The sequence below is a fragment of the Canis aureus genome, chromosome 22, assembly GCF_053574225.1.
Source record: "Canis aureus isolate CA01 chromosome 22, VMU_Caureus_v.1.0, whole genome shotgun sequence".
Classification (NCBI taxonomy): domain Eukaryota; kingdom Metazoa; phylum Chordata; class Mammalia; order Carnivora; family Canidae; genus Canis; species Canis aureus.
In genome coordinates, this window is record NC_135632.1 from 41,733,496 (window position 1) to 41,748,766 (window position 15,271).

Below are 15,271 nucleotides of genomic sequence, written 5' to 3' on the forward strand. Positions count from 1 at the left end.
GTTATTTTTATAAAACATAAAAATGGCAAAAAGTCTTCTATTTGTATAAAAATTTGTTTTAAGAAAAACCAGTGAAGTATAATACCAAGTGGGTTATATCAGGGGGAAGGGTGTGGGATAGGGAGATTGTTATTTTTATTCAGGAAATTGTTTCTTATTTTTATTTTAACCTTATTATAGTAAGAATGTTTCAGTCCTGTAATTAAAATCTAAGGAAGAAAAAAAAAATGTTAGCAATAGGCTCCAGGTGATTTTGAAGGATTAAGGGAATCTTTAAGGTAGTCAAAGCTCAAATTTTGTTTCAACTTTGTAAATTAAGTTTATGAATGTGTTACTCCCAGAAACACAGCCAAAGTATGGAAAATAGTTGGTATTTATTGCTTTGTGCTTTGCAGCCTAGGTATTCTATTAGGGTGTCTATAAAATGCAAGGTTAAATATAAACGTATGCAAAAGGTTAGGTATTAAAATTCTTAGAGATGAGTTTATGTGCAAAATTGTTCTTCCTTCCTTACCTGTCGCCTGGAACTCCACTAGCAGCTAGAATTCTGAACTAACCAAGATGCTGCCCATCTGAGAACTGGAAACCTCACATCAAGAACCCATGATAAGGGGGGCACTTGATGGGATGAGCACTGGGTGTCATACTATATGTTGGCAAATCGAACTCCAATAAAAAAATATACAAAAAAGAAATAGCCCATGATAACCTTTGCTACATTATGTAGATATTTTTTCCTGCTTACTGTCATCACCATTGGCCTTTTATGGATTAAATATCAGCACATTTTCTATGATGTCAGCTTTCAAATCTATCTAGCATGACAGGCAGTGAAATGAGCTGTCAGGATCAGATGAAAATTATATGATGGCCCCAAACTGTTCACCTATTTCTCCAAATGGTTTCATACTTATATTGAATATGACAGGTGATAAAATAGGGTCTTATGTGTCTCTAGAAATGATAATCCTTTCAGAGGATGAAGAGTCTTGTAAGCTCATTGTATAGATTTGCTCTGTGAGCCTGAAATTTCAGTGGCTCCTGGATGGATCATATTTTCTTCAAGGTTTTTTTTTCCCCTCCCCTTTCCTCAGAGCTTACTATTAATATGGTAATTAGTAAAATGAAGAAAAAGTCTACTTTGATCTTGAAGGCTTTTTTTTTTTTTTTAAAGAAACATTTATTCTGTATAATTGGTTAACTGTGTGGGAAAAATTTTCTTTGCTCACCCCATACAAAAGCCAATTCCAGATGGATTAAAGAATTATATACCAAAAAGGAACTATAAACAGCTGGAAGAAAATATGTTTAAATATGGACAAAAATAACTTCTGAGTAGAAAAGCAATGAAAGAAACCATAAAAGGAAATACTGATGGTTTGACTATATATAGATTAGAAACTTTTATATACTCCCCAAATTACAGATTTTGTTAGCACAAAATTTTATTTATAAATTTTTAAATCTTAAATGCAGCATCATATATAACAAAGAGTTAACCCATATACTGTAAAGAGATTCATAAAGATACAGATAGTTGGCCTCAAGGAATCAAAGAAATACAAATTAAAATGATAACCAAACACTATTTCTACCTATCATAATGTCATATTAAGGGAAAGAATACACCACTGTCTTATATTGAAAGTACAGATTAAAGGACAACTTTTAACCAGTTGTTGAAGCTACCTTTTTGAGGGCATTTAAAATGTGTGTCAGGAATCCCTTTGAATCAGTAGTTACACTGTTATAAATAAGCTTGCATCACAGGTTTGTACTTTTCTGACCATGTCAACTACCTGAAAGATATGAATCCTCAGTGAGCCTACCTTTTCTTGCTTGCTGAGATTTTCATTAACTTTAGTTATTATGGAATTGCCTAGAGGCTCTTTACAGAATCCCCTGGTTCTAGTTGCCCCTGTCTACAATGTAATCATGACCACTCACTTTTAACCAATAGAGTAACCCTCTTTATTACCTAAAATGGATTGTTGTGTCCTCTGGTGGGAACTTTCCTTCTTTGGAACCAATCTAGCAGAGCCTCAGGGTCATAGAGATGAGAAGTAAGAAATCCTGTGAAATGCTGTAAGACAGGACACAGGCTAGCTTGTTTTCTTTTTCTTTCTTTCTTTCTTTCTTTCTTTCTTTCTTTCTTTCTTTCTTTCTTTCTTTCTTTCTTTTCTTCATTCATTCACTCTTTTTTTCTTTTTTTTTTGGTAAAGATTTTATTTATTTGAGATAGCACAAGCTGGGTGAGGAGCAGAGGGAGAAGCAGACTTGCCACTGAGCAGGGAGCCTGATGCAGGTCTTGATCCTGGGACTCTGGGATCACGACCTGAGCTAAAGGCAGACGCTTAACCAACTGAGCCACCCAGGCACCCCCAGAACATAATTTTTTATTGCATTATTTCCCAGCTGCACCATGATGAGTTGCCAGTAGGCCGTTCCTCCTTTTAGCCAAGCCAGGGGCTCCTGGCTAGAGGGGTGCTTGCTGAGATGAGTGAATTAAACTTGAACACATTACCACACTTCTTTTGCTCTTAATAAGTTCCCAGGTCAGATGTAGTATTATATTGATTATCAGTATGGTAAATAAGGCATTTCTTAAATTCATGCTTGGTGCCACTGGCAGACACTTATGGGCAGAGAAAGCAAATCTGTATCCAGGATATGTAACTATTCCATTAAGGAGAGTTCACTGCCTCTGCCATAAACCTACTTGTTGCTAGATGACTGGTTGGTCTCCCCAGGAAATGGGGCCAATCTGGTGGCTCAGCATTGGCTTCTCTTGTTGGCCGGAGTGGCAATATCCAGGTCATGGTTGATGAGGAGCATTTCTTTTGCTGAGCCCATGCATAGCCTCCACTGTTGCCATCTTGGCCATTTTGCATGTGGGCCTTGCATGAGCGAGTCCTGGGGTGGCTGGAGAGTCATGAATGACATTTGCAGAACAAGTTATCTTGTCTACCTGATTATTGAGAGCCTCTTCTGACATGGATGCCCATTGAAGGCATCTACATGGTACAGAGATGTCTTCATGTGTTATGCCTATTCAGAGACATCTCCCCACATACCCCTTTCTCAGCACTTGTTAATCAGTCTTTATATCTTGTTCTAAGTCCCTGACTATCCTCCTAAGCTGTTAGCCAGTGCCTATGAATCAGTGTGCATCTGTACTTGTAGCTATATCTCAATTTAAAAATGTAATACAACAAAATGTATTTGAAGCTCTACCAACTGGGGAGGATTTCCTTTTTAGGAACTCCTGCAATTCGGTTTATAAACTGCAGCAGTGTACTTCAGTTTGGTGCCAGCATGTTGTACCAAACCATTGAGTGGCTCAATGCTTTTTCTCTTCTGTCAGTTGGTCATAGATAATTCTTAATCAAGATTAAGAAGCAGGGGTAAGGCGGGAATCAGAAGAGTGTGTGTCAGAGGAATCTCAGCTACCTAATTATGCAGCTTACTAGTACATTCTGACCCCGTTCCAGCTCAGTCTCTTATACTGATCAATCTACTTGATTACTGCTCTGCATGCCCAACCTAGTGGCTTGGTGTTTCAGGTTAATGATACAGGTAGTGAAAGGTAACTCAGATGACGTGATAATTTGGTGTCAGTAGTCATGCATTCATTCTCTATCAGGAGCTGTTTCTCAAAAGAATAGTAATCTGCAGGTGAGCATGTGGCTTTGCTCTAAAACTCCTTAGTCTGTTTGGGTTGCTATAACAAGATACCAAAGTCTGGGTAGCTTATTAACAACAGAAACATGGTTGTGGAGGCTAGAAGTGTGACAGCAGGGTGCCAGCATGGTTGGATGAGGCTTCCAGTCACAGACTTTGTATCCTCACATGGAGGAAGGAACTAAGGACCTCTTTGGGATCTTTTATAAGGGCCTAATTCCATTCATGAGGGCTCTACCTTCATGACCTAATCACCTCCCAAAGATGACCTAGTCACTTTCTAACACCATCACATTGGGTGTTAGGATTCCAACATGTGTATTTTGGTTGTATACAACCCTTCAGACCATAGAATCCCTAAATATGTGTGTTGTAATCCATGCATATTGTTGGTGCTTCCCTGGGGCTCCCTCTATCACCACTGTGTACCACAGACACTCAGAGTATCACTTGCTGTGTTAGGTCATGAGGCCTGAGTGGCAGAGTAGCTCACACTGCAGGTTGGAAGTGCAGCACAGCCCTTATTCACACCAACCCTGCTCAAAACTAGCAAGTTTTTAAATAGATTGCTCAGAAAATTAGTTATGAAGAACACATTCAAAGATGGTATATTTTGCTTTCTAAGTTCACAAAAGCCCACTCTTTTGGTCATAGTCCGTAGAAGACGCAATAACTTGTTTTTGACTTGGAGGGATTCCCCAACATGCTCTAGACCAGTGAGCCCCAGAAACTTTACTGAGGACTATTAGGCCCATGGATTTTTTATGGGATTTAGCCATCTCTCATATGTCTTACTAAGCCAACAGAAGTACCTGCTGCTAACTGTTCCTCAGGTCCAATCAGCTTCATGTCCACAAAGTAGCATACAAGTGTGGTGTTGGGTAGACATCAAGATGATCTAGGTCTTTGCAAACTGTTTAATGGCATAACTCAAAGGCAAGGCAGTGAACATTTACTGTTTACTCTGATAAGTAAAAGCAGATGCATGCTGGTGGTTCTTCCACACTGATAACAGAAAAGAGCCTTTGTCAGGGCAGTAGCAACTACAATTCCAGGGCTGTGTTGATTTGTTCCAGGACGGATACTAAATCTTAAATCCCAGCTGCAGCTGGAGTCACAGCCGGTTCATATTTTGGATAACCTTGAGTCATTCAAGATCTATCATAGTCATTTTCTAAGATTCTGCACTGGCCCACTAGGAAGTTTAAATGGGGACATAATAGATTTTATCACCTCTGCACCTTTCAGTTTTTTGCTATTGGTATAATTTCTGTGGTTTGGTTTTCTGCTGGTATGGCTTACTATCTTGTTAGAGGACATGCCAGACACTGCCATGTATCCCTTCTGATCATAATAGCACTCACAGCACAGATCAGATAGCCAGTGAATGGATTCTGCTAGTTGCTGAGTTTGTCCCAGTTATAAATTTAGGAACTGAAGAAATAATCACTGATTAGGTTTGTAGATATGTTTGGTGAATGCAATTTGAATTTGGGCCAAAACACCATTTATTACCTGGCTACCCTAAACTGAGAGACAGTAGCTTTAATTATGAACAGAAGTTTTAAATTGGATGCTTTGCTGAGTGTTCAGACAAGGAGATGGGAGAAAAATGCATCTCCTATTTAAAATACAAATTTTTGCTGTATGGGGGAACATACCAATTATGAGTTCAAGAATGTACAGTATATAGGTAAAAAATGGGCTTAGTGTGTAGTGAAGCAATGTAAAGTGTTTTGGTTCTCTGGAAATACTATACAGCTGCAGCAAGGAACCAATTGTGAAGTTGTCTAGGATGAATCTGAATGAGATGGATATCCCCAGTTTGCAACATATGGCAGTAGTGTGGGAAGATCCACAGTAGAAACAGACAATGGAGCAATGCTTTTGATGGGCACAGTGAATTCAGCAGAACTTGAAGGGAGTGGAGATGTCCCAGGGCTGGGAGGTTCTAAAGATGGTCAGGGAGTGCAGGCATCTTCAAGGAAGGGCATGGATTAAATTAAAACAAGGTGTGTGTCTTCTCCATTTTTAAAACCTATCTAATCACCTTCCCACAGTGTGTAGGTGCCATTCTCTCAGGAATAGATTATGGGAATCTTGTCTCCTATTTGCACCATTTCCAGGCAGTCTGTTCTTCTTGAGTTCCTTTCTGTTTATCTTCCACTCGTACACATGTCACATCTAATTGCCTGTCTGGTTTACTCCCTTTCTCATCCTTCCTGCCACTACCAGATTAATAGTCTTTAATATGCCACTTTTCATTGAGTCATTCCTTTGCTTTAAAAAATTTCCTTCCCACAATCTTGTGCTCCTTCTCCTTTTAGTTAGCATGGCCCTTGTACCAGGTTTGCTGGTATGTGGTTCCTTTAAGAATTGTTCATAGGACATAGCTGATAAACAGTATCCAAGATATAAAAAGAACTAATACAGCTCAAAACAATACCCCCAAAACAAATAATCCAATTAAAAAGTGGATGAAAGACATGAACAGACATTTCTCCAAAGAAGATATCCAAATGAGCAATAGTCACGTGAAAAGATGCTCACCATTGCCCATCATTAGGGAAATGCAATCAAAACTACAGTGAACAAATACTACAATGAACTGTCACTTCACTCCTGTCTGTCAGAATGGCTAAAATCAAGAGCACAATAAACAACAGGTGTTATTGAGAATGTGCAGAAAAAGAAAACTTTGTGCACTGTTGGTGGGGATGCAACCACAGTATAGCCACTGTGGGAAATGGTATGGAGGTTCCTCAAAAAATTAAAAATAGAATTACCCTACAATCGAATAATCACACTATTGGCTATTTACCCAAAAAATGCAAAAACACTGATACGGATGCATGCACCCCCGTATTTATTGTACCATTATTTATAATAGCCAAACTGTGGAAGCAGCCCAAGTGTCCGTCGACTGATGATGGATAAAGATGATGTGGTGTACACACACACACTGGAATATTATTCAGCCATAAAAAGAATGAAGTATCACCATTTGCTACAGTGTAGATGATGCTAGAAAGTATAATGCTGAGTCAAGTCAGCCAGTGAAAGACAAATACCATATGATTTCACTCATGGAATTTAAGAACAACAAAGGAGCAAATTAAAAAAGACAAACCAAGAAACCAGACTCCTAACTATAGAGAACAAACTGCTGGTTACTAGAGGGGAGGGAGGTGGGGAGATGTGGGAAACAGGTGAGCAGGTTAAAGAGTACACTTACCTTGATGGAAAGACAAAGATAAATGTTTCCTTCCTTTTTACAAAACTCTGTGTTCTTTCTCCTTTTAGTTAGCATGGCCTTTGTGCCAAGTTGGCTGGTATGCAGTTCCTTTAAGAGTCATTCATAGGGTTGAGAAACTTACTTCCCCTTGTCAGCCTCTATGTCTTTTTCCCCTGCCATTTAGAGTTTAGTGTACTACTGGGGTTTTCCCCACTTCCCCAGGCAGGTTTTCTATTCTGGGCACTTGGGCCTTCCCTTGCTGCACTTGTACCTGCACCATCATCTTTAGGAAATTCTTTCAAGGCTCTGGCTGTGAATGGTGATACAGTTTCCTGTTTTTAGGGCTACAGTGGACTTCCTGTGGGAAGATGAAAACATGGGAAGTAAAATACTTGGGTTCAACTTGCCACCTGGACTTAGAATTTACCTTTGTAGTTATGGAGCTCACAGTATGAACTTAACAGACAATCCTTGTTTTCTTTCCACCTCAGGCTCTCTTAGCTGATTCTCCCCACTCTGCTTCATTCCTGGCCCTCCTTGTTTCCCTCTCATTATTGTCCTGAGGTGATCATCCAATCCAGTGGCTTCAAAACCTTTTATCTGCAGATAGGCACCTTAAATGACCTCTTCCCACTCCCGGCTTATACGATCGCCAAGTGTTCAATGTTCAGTGGCATGCCTAAGAGGAATCTTCAAGTTAATATGTACCAACCAGACCTGCTTTCCAACTCCATCTCCACTCCCAGACTCTACCATCTCAATAACACTCAACACGCTCAGTAGTATTATCTAGTTATTCCATCCCAAATTTCTGAGTAACATATGTTTTTGTTGATATCTACACTTGTCCAGACTTGCAATTCCATTAGTCTCTACCCCTCTCAATAAGTGGCAGCTCTGCTATTCTCAGTTGTTTAATTACATAGAGTTATTCCCAGTTGTTTAGTTACATGGAGTTATTCCTGGCTTCTCTCTTTCACATCTTGCATCTAAGCAATAGCAAGTCTAATTATTTGTACCTTAAAATACCTAGAATCTCATCAATTGACACCATTTATACACTACCATCCCCATAAAAGCCAACACAATTTCTCATGTGAGCAATTACAGTTGCCTCTTAACTGGTATTTCTTCTTTACATTTGAGTAATCTGTCCTTCCCACAGTATCCAGAGCGCTGTCTTTAACCCACAATCAGATAATGCCATTCCTTCTCATTGAGAGTGAAATTCAAGTTTCTTACCATGGCCTCTAAAGTCTTACAAGATCTAGAGTCTGTCTCTCTGATCTTTTCTTTCGCTGTGCTCCAGCCACATCAGAACACACTAAGCACATGCTTGCTTTTGGGATGTTGCATGTGCCTTCCCAACGGCCTGGAACATTTTGTGCTGGCCTCCACGTTGCTCATTTCTTCACTTCTTCTGCTCTCTGCTTAAATGTCATCCTGTCAGAGACGCCTTCTCTGGCAAGGAACTAATTGTTTTACTCTTCTTTAACTTTCTTTTAGGACTTATCACCTTGTAAAGTATCTTGTAGTTATTTATTTGTTAATTGTCTTCTTCCCACTCAAATGTATATTCCACGATCCATATCCTCACCATCTAGAAAAATGCTGAGCACGTAGTGGACACTGTAATGAATGTGAATAAATTGAATGAATAAATGAATATCATTATCCTTGTACTCATTGAGCTCATTTTACTGAAGGTACTGCACTGATGTAAGTACAGGAGATATGAATGAATTTAGGGCATGTCAAGTTTAGCTATAGAAGCCTAGTGGTACAGCATGAGGCAGATGAGGGAAGCATAAAGGTGGAAGTGTGTGTGGAATGAGCATAAAGATTCCTTGGGAGATGGGAGTAAAATTGTGGTCACATTAGTGGGAATGAATCATAGTGGTAAATAGAAGGAAATGGGGGGCAGGCAGTAGATTGGGAAGCAGACATGTCCTGGGCAGAAATAATTCTATTAAAGGTAGTGGGGGAGGGGAAGAGAAGTGGATCTTACTTATTTGTGGTTTACTTGGATTATAGTTCAGAGTGTTGATCCTTTAAACTTGATCTCTTTGTAGAATGCCTAAGAAATACCATTTACAGTTTTGTTGTAGAGCAACTGTAAAGTGTTTATGGACACTACACTCAAATGTTCCCACATTTTATTTTCTTCATAGAATGTGAATTCTTTTAGGAGCTAATGTTCCATTGTCAGTAAAGTCAGTCTATCCTACTATAGCCTGTGTAAACACATCCTGTAATGGGAAGGCGCTGGGGAGAGCACAAAGAAATGGAGTGTCATTTTAGAGTTAGTTTGATATTGTTATGGATCCCATCAGTTTTTTATTTCTCCCAGCAGAGGGAATGGATATTTTCTTATGTGTTAAAAGTCTGTGCTAGTGTTGAGAAACTATTTGAGTAGTTTTTGCCTTATAAAAAGAGATTTTTCAAGCTATGATAGGTAAAACATAATTACATTTTGTAACAGAATTTAAATGCTGAGGAAAAATCAGTTGCTTACAGACAAGAGTTAATTTGCTTTTTTGATACTCTGTGAATTTTGGCAGGATTTCTTTTTGCTCTCCTGATTTCCAGTAGATAAACATTTATACCTTCTCTGTTTTCTGTCTCTGGACTGCTTGTTATTTATATAAAGGATTTCCTGGAACAAGGAAAGAAGCCCACTTTTGAATCATCTCAATCTCTGAGTGGTTTCAGGTGATCCAGGCTCATTGATACACCAGCTGCCTTCCAGATGCAAGCTTAAATCCTGTCTGGTGAAGTCTAATCCTAGGCCTCAAAATATTCTTCCAGTTTTCATGTATAGAATCTAACTCTCAATAGAAAGTAATCAGGCCTATGAGGAGATAAGATAATATGACAAAAACAAAAAACAAAAACCACAAGATAACAGTGAATAAAAATGGAGATTCCAGAACTGAAAAATAAAATAACTGAAAGTAGGAGCTCAGTGGATTAGGCACAGCTGAAGAGAGAATTAATCTGCTGAAGTGAAGGGGGATCAGGATAGAGAGATAGGATAGAAAACATGGAGAAGAACAGAAGAGATAGGGGGAAGGCAGTGGGAGATGGTTTTTACATAGATGGTGCTGGATTATTTTGGATATCAGTTTATAGAGAGTGTATTAAGTTACACTGTACAAAAATGTCAATTCTGGTAGATTGCATGTATAATATAAAAATGTTACTTAAACAATAAAGCTTCCAATAGATAGCAAATATCTTCATGACCTTGGAGTAGACCAAGATTTTTTTTTTAATAGGACACAAAAGCACTATCAGGAAGGAAAACACTGGTAGATTAAATTACCTTAAAATTAGGAACTTCTGTTCATCAAAAGACATCATTAAGAGAATAACAAGATAAGACATAGGGTACAGGGAGGTATTTGTCATACATATAATCAACAATGGGCTCTTTTTTTTTTTTTTACTTTTTTTAAAATTTATTTTTTATTGGTGTTCAATTTACCAACATACAGAATAACCCCCAGTGCCCGTCACCCATTCACTCCCACCCCCCACCCTCCTCCCCTTCTACCACCCCTAGTTCGTTTCCCAGAGTTAGCAGTCTTTACGTTCTGTCTCCCTTTCTGATATTTCCCACACATTTCTTCTCCCTTCCCTTATATTCCCTTTCACTATTGTTTATATTCCCCACATGAATGAGAACATATAATGTTTGTCCTTCTCCGACTGACTTCACTCGGCATAATACCCTCCAGTTCCATCCACGTTGAAGCAAATGGTGGGTATTTGTCATTTCTAATAGCTGAGTAATATTCCATTGTATACATAAACCACATCTTCTTTATCCACTCATCTTTCGATGGACACCGAGGCTCCTTCCACAGTTTGGCTATTGTGGCCATTGCTGCTAGAAACATCGGGGTGCAGGTGTCCCGGCGTTTCATTGCATCTGAATCTTTGGGGTAAATCCCCAACAGTGCAATTGCTGGGTCATAGGGCAGGTCTATTTTTAACTCTTTGAGGAACCTCCACACAGTTTTCCAGAGTGGCTGCACCAGTTCACATTCCCACTAACAGTGTAAGAGAGTTCCCTTTTCTCCGCATCCTCTCCAACATTTGTGGTTTCCTGCCTTGTTAATTTTCCCCTTTCTCACTGGTGTGAGGTGGTATCTCATTGTGGTTTTGATTTATATTTCCCTGATGGCCAGTGATGCGGAGCATTTTCTCATGTGCGTGTTGGCCATGTGTTTGTCTTCCTCTGTGAGATTTCTCTTCATGTCTTTTGCCCATTTCATGATTGGATTGTTTGTTTCTTTGGTGTTGAGTTTAATAAGTTCTTTATAGATCTTGGAAACTAGCCCTTTATCTGATACGTCATTTGCTAACAATGAGACTGAAGAAAGAGAAATTAAGGAGTCAATCCCATTTACAATTGCACCCAAAAGCATAAGATACCTAGGAATAAACCTAACCAAAGATGTAAAGGATCTATACCCTAAAAACTATAGAATACTTCTGAAAGAAATTGAGGAAGACACAAAGAGATGGAAGAATATTCCATGCTCATGGATTGGCAGAATTAATATTGTGAAAATGTCAATGTTAACCAGGGCAATATACACGTTTAATGCAATCCCTATCAAAATACCATGGACTTTCTTCAGAGAGTTAGAACAAATTATTTTAAGATTTGTGTGGAATCAGAAAAGACCCCGAATAGCCAGGGGAATTTTAAAAAAGAAAACCATATCTGGGGGCATCACAATGCCAGATTTCTGGTTGTACTACAAAGCTGTGGTCATCAAGACAGTGTGGTACTGGCACAAAAACAGACACATAGATCAATGGAACAGAATAGAGAACCCAGAAGTGGACCCTCAACTTTATGGTCAACTAATATTCGATAAAGGAGGAAAGACTATCCATTGGAAGAAAGACAGTCTCTTCAATAAATGGTGCTGGGAAAATTGGACATCCACATGCAGAAGAATGAAACTAGACCACTCTCTTTCACCATACACGAAGATAAACTCAAAATGGATGAAAGATCTAAATGTGAGACAAGAGTCCATCAAAATCCTAGAGAAGAACACAGGCAACACCCTTTTTGAACTCGGCCACAGTAACTTCTTGCAAGATACATCCACGAATGCAAAAGAAACAAAAGCAAAAATGAACTATTGGGACTTCATCAAGATAAGCTTTTGCACAGCAAAGGATACAGTCAACAAAACTAAAAGACAACCTACAGAATGGGAGAAGATATTAACAATGGGCTCTTAATTACAATATCTAAAGAACTGAAAGGGGATTACCCAATAGGAAAATGAACACAGAGGGTACCTGGGTGGCTCAGTTAAGTGTCTGCCTTTGGCTGGGGTAGTGATCTCCACCTGGGATGGAGCCCCACATCACACTCCCTGCTCAGCGGGGAGCCTGCTTCTCCCTCTCCCTCTGATCGTCCTCCCTGCTTGTTTTCTGTCTGTCTCAAATAATAATAAAATCTTTTTAAAAAAAGGGCTCTCTTTTCCGGTTACTGTGGCGTGAGCTACCATGAGCAGCAAAGTCTCCCACGACACCCTGTACAAGGCAGTGCGGGAGGTCCTGCCCGGGAACCAGTGCAAGTGCCGGAAGTTTCTGGAGATGGTGGAGCTGCAGATCAGCCTGAAGAACTATGACCCTCAGAAGGACAAACGCTTCTCAGGCATCGTGAGGCTTAAGTCCACCCCCTGCCCTAAGTTCTCCATGTGTGTTTTGGGGGAGCAGCAGCACTGTGATGAGGCCAAGGCAGTGGATGTTCCCCACATGGACATTGAGGTGCTGAAGAAACTCAACAAGAATAAAAAAAAAAAAAAAAAACTAGTCAAGAAGTTGGCCAAGAAATATGTTGCCTTTTTGGCTTCAGAATCTCTGATCAAGCAGATCCCACAAATCCTAGGTCCAGGCCTGAATAAATCTGGCAAGTTCTCTTCCTTGCTTACCCACAGTGAGAACATGGTGGCCAAAGTGGATGAAGTGAAGTCCACCATCAAATTCCAGATGAAGAAGGTGCTATGTCTGGCAGTGGCTGTTGGCCACGTGAAGATGATAGATGATGAGCTCGTGTACAACATCCACTTAGCTGTCAATTTCCTAGTGTCATTGCTCAAGAAGAATTGGCAAAATGTCTGGGCTTTATACATCAAGACCACCATGGGCAAGCCTCAGCACCTTTACTAAGACACAGTTTAATAGATCCTAGTCCTACCGTTAAAAATTAATTAATTAAAATAATAAAATTAAAAATTTAATTAAAATGAACACAAGACTTAAACAGGAAGTTTACAAAAGTCATTTCCAAGTGGCCGTTTAACACACAAAAAGATGCATAACCTTGTTAGTCATCAGGAAAATTCAGTTGGATTGTGATGACATATCAGTGGATACCCACCAGAATGGCTCTAATTATAGAGCCTGATCATGCAGATTTTGACAAAAATGTAGAGAAACTATAATTCTTATATTTGCCTCTTGGAGTGTAAATTTTCCTAATCACTTTGGGAAAACTGATCATCAGCTGTGTCTACTGAACTGAATCTAGGAATGCTTTGTGATCCAGCAATTTTGCTTACAGGTGTAGATACAATAGAAATGCTTACATGTGCCAGCATAAGATATTCTTAGCACTATTCATAAATTAAAACAGCTCCAACATCCATCGGCAATGAATAAATTGTGGTAGGTCCATATACTGGAATACTATACAACAATGAAAAAGAGTACATACAGCTGAATATCAGCAAATATATAATGTTAAGCAAAATCATACCTGCAGATAAGTGGCAGTGTTTGGTCTGGTCATAGTTAAGAGTTGAAGGAATGACAGCCTGTTTTAGAAGTTCTCAGTGCATGGACAAATTTTCTTGACTTTGAGTGTCACACTAAGATCATCTGCGTAGGCATTTTTAAATGTGAAACTTCAGCATTAATATTTCTGATATGTTTGTTTTGGGCTAGTTTTGCTAAAGAGCATAAAGAACATTCTAGTCGTCAGCTGGAAAGCAGGGACCTGGCTGACAGAATCCTAGGAGCCTGTTTGTGGAAGGGGGCTGGAAGCCCTAGTGGGAACTCATTTAGTCTCTCCGTTTGCACTTAGGCAGTGGTCTTGTTGCTTTGGTCTACTTTCTCCCAATCTAGAAATATCCTGTTTTACTTTCTCTGGAGAATAAACCTCCAGATTTCAGTAAGTGCCTGGGTACAAGTTCAGTGACAGTCACCTAGATTCATTGGGTAGGGGAGGTAATTTAGGGATCAGTTGCTTTTGAATCATATTTTGCCACATATTTGTTATTTTACTCTTCCTCTTTCACACTTAGTTTTAGAAGTGCCTTTTTAGTTAGTACCAGGCAAGTGGTTATCTACCTGAAAGAGTAATGGATTTGGATTCCTTCCCAATCCATATGATAAATCAGTTTCCAATGAATTGAAGACTCCAGTGGGAAAGACCAAAAGAAGGAGAAGAAAGAAAAAGAAGAAAAAAGAAGGGGAAGAGGGTAAATCTAAACCATATAAATAATGCCTCTAAGTCAGTAACAAAAGATTGAAAACTCAGTGGGAAAATGAGCAAAACACCTGAACAGGTATTTTCACAAAAGAGGAAGTATGAATAAAGAAGTACAAAAATATGCTTACTGTGTTAATTAGGATGAAAATTCAAATGAAAACCACAAGATATAGATCGGTAAAGGTGAAATCTGTCACCAGTAGATATCGATGAGCTTGTAACTCAGAGGCAACTCCTACCTGGCTGTTGGGAGTACATTAGGACAGCCACTTTGGGAAGCAGTGGGGCAGTGCAGTGATGTGGAACTTTCATGCTTCTGTTCCTATATACATACCTCAGCTACTCTTGCCCCTGTACTCCAGGAGATAGATGCAGCAGTGTTCACAGCAGAATGGTCTGTAAGAAAAAAAGCTGACAGCAGCCATAATGTCTTTTAGTAAAAGAGTGGGTAAATAAATAGTAGTACGTTCTGTATGTTCATTTAAAACAAAACGGACCTGATAGCTATTTTATTCCTTACAGAAAATGTTTACATTTTTTCTTAGATCAAAAGGAGTAGTAAAGTTTTAATGACCTGTATTTCCACATCTTCTACAGAAAGACAGTACAATACTGTTTTTCCCTTGCTGTGCTTTTTATTCCTGTGACTTATTGTAATCACTTGAGGCAGGGTTCCAAATGCAGAGGAAGCTAGAGGCAAGATTTTCTAACATGATGATTTGTGAGTAAGGGAGTAGGATGAGTAGTAATTTGCCCTCTGGGTTCCTTCTCTTAAGACCCATGCACTCAAGAAAGCAGTTTTTTGAGTTTGGTGGTAGGGGTAGTAA

General features: G+C 39.2%; 1 protein-coding gene and 1 pseudogene across 6 annotated transcripts in view; both read left to right on the forward strand.

The window, feature by feature from the left end:
• Positions 1–15,271, forward strand: part of ULK4 (unc-51 like kinase 4) — a 591,366-nt gene that overhangs the window by 203,421 nt on the left and 372,674 nt on the right. The window lies entirely within an intron of this gene.
• LOC144294374 (large ribosomal subunit protein uL1 pseudogene) lies at positions 12,423–13,120 on the forward strand (annotated as a pseudogene).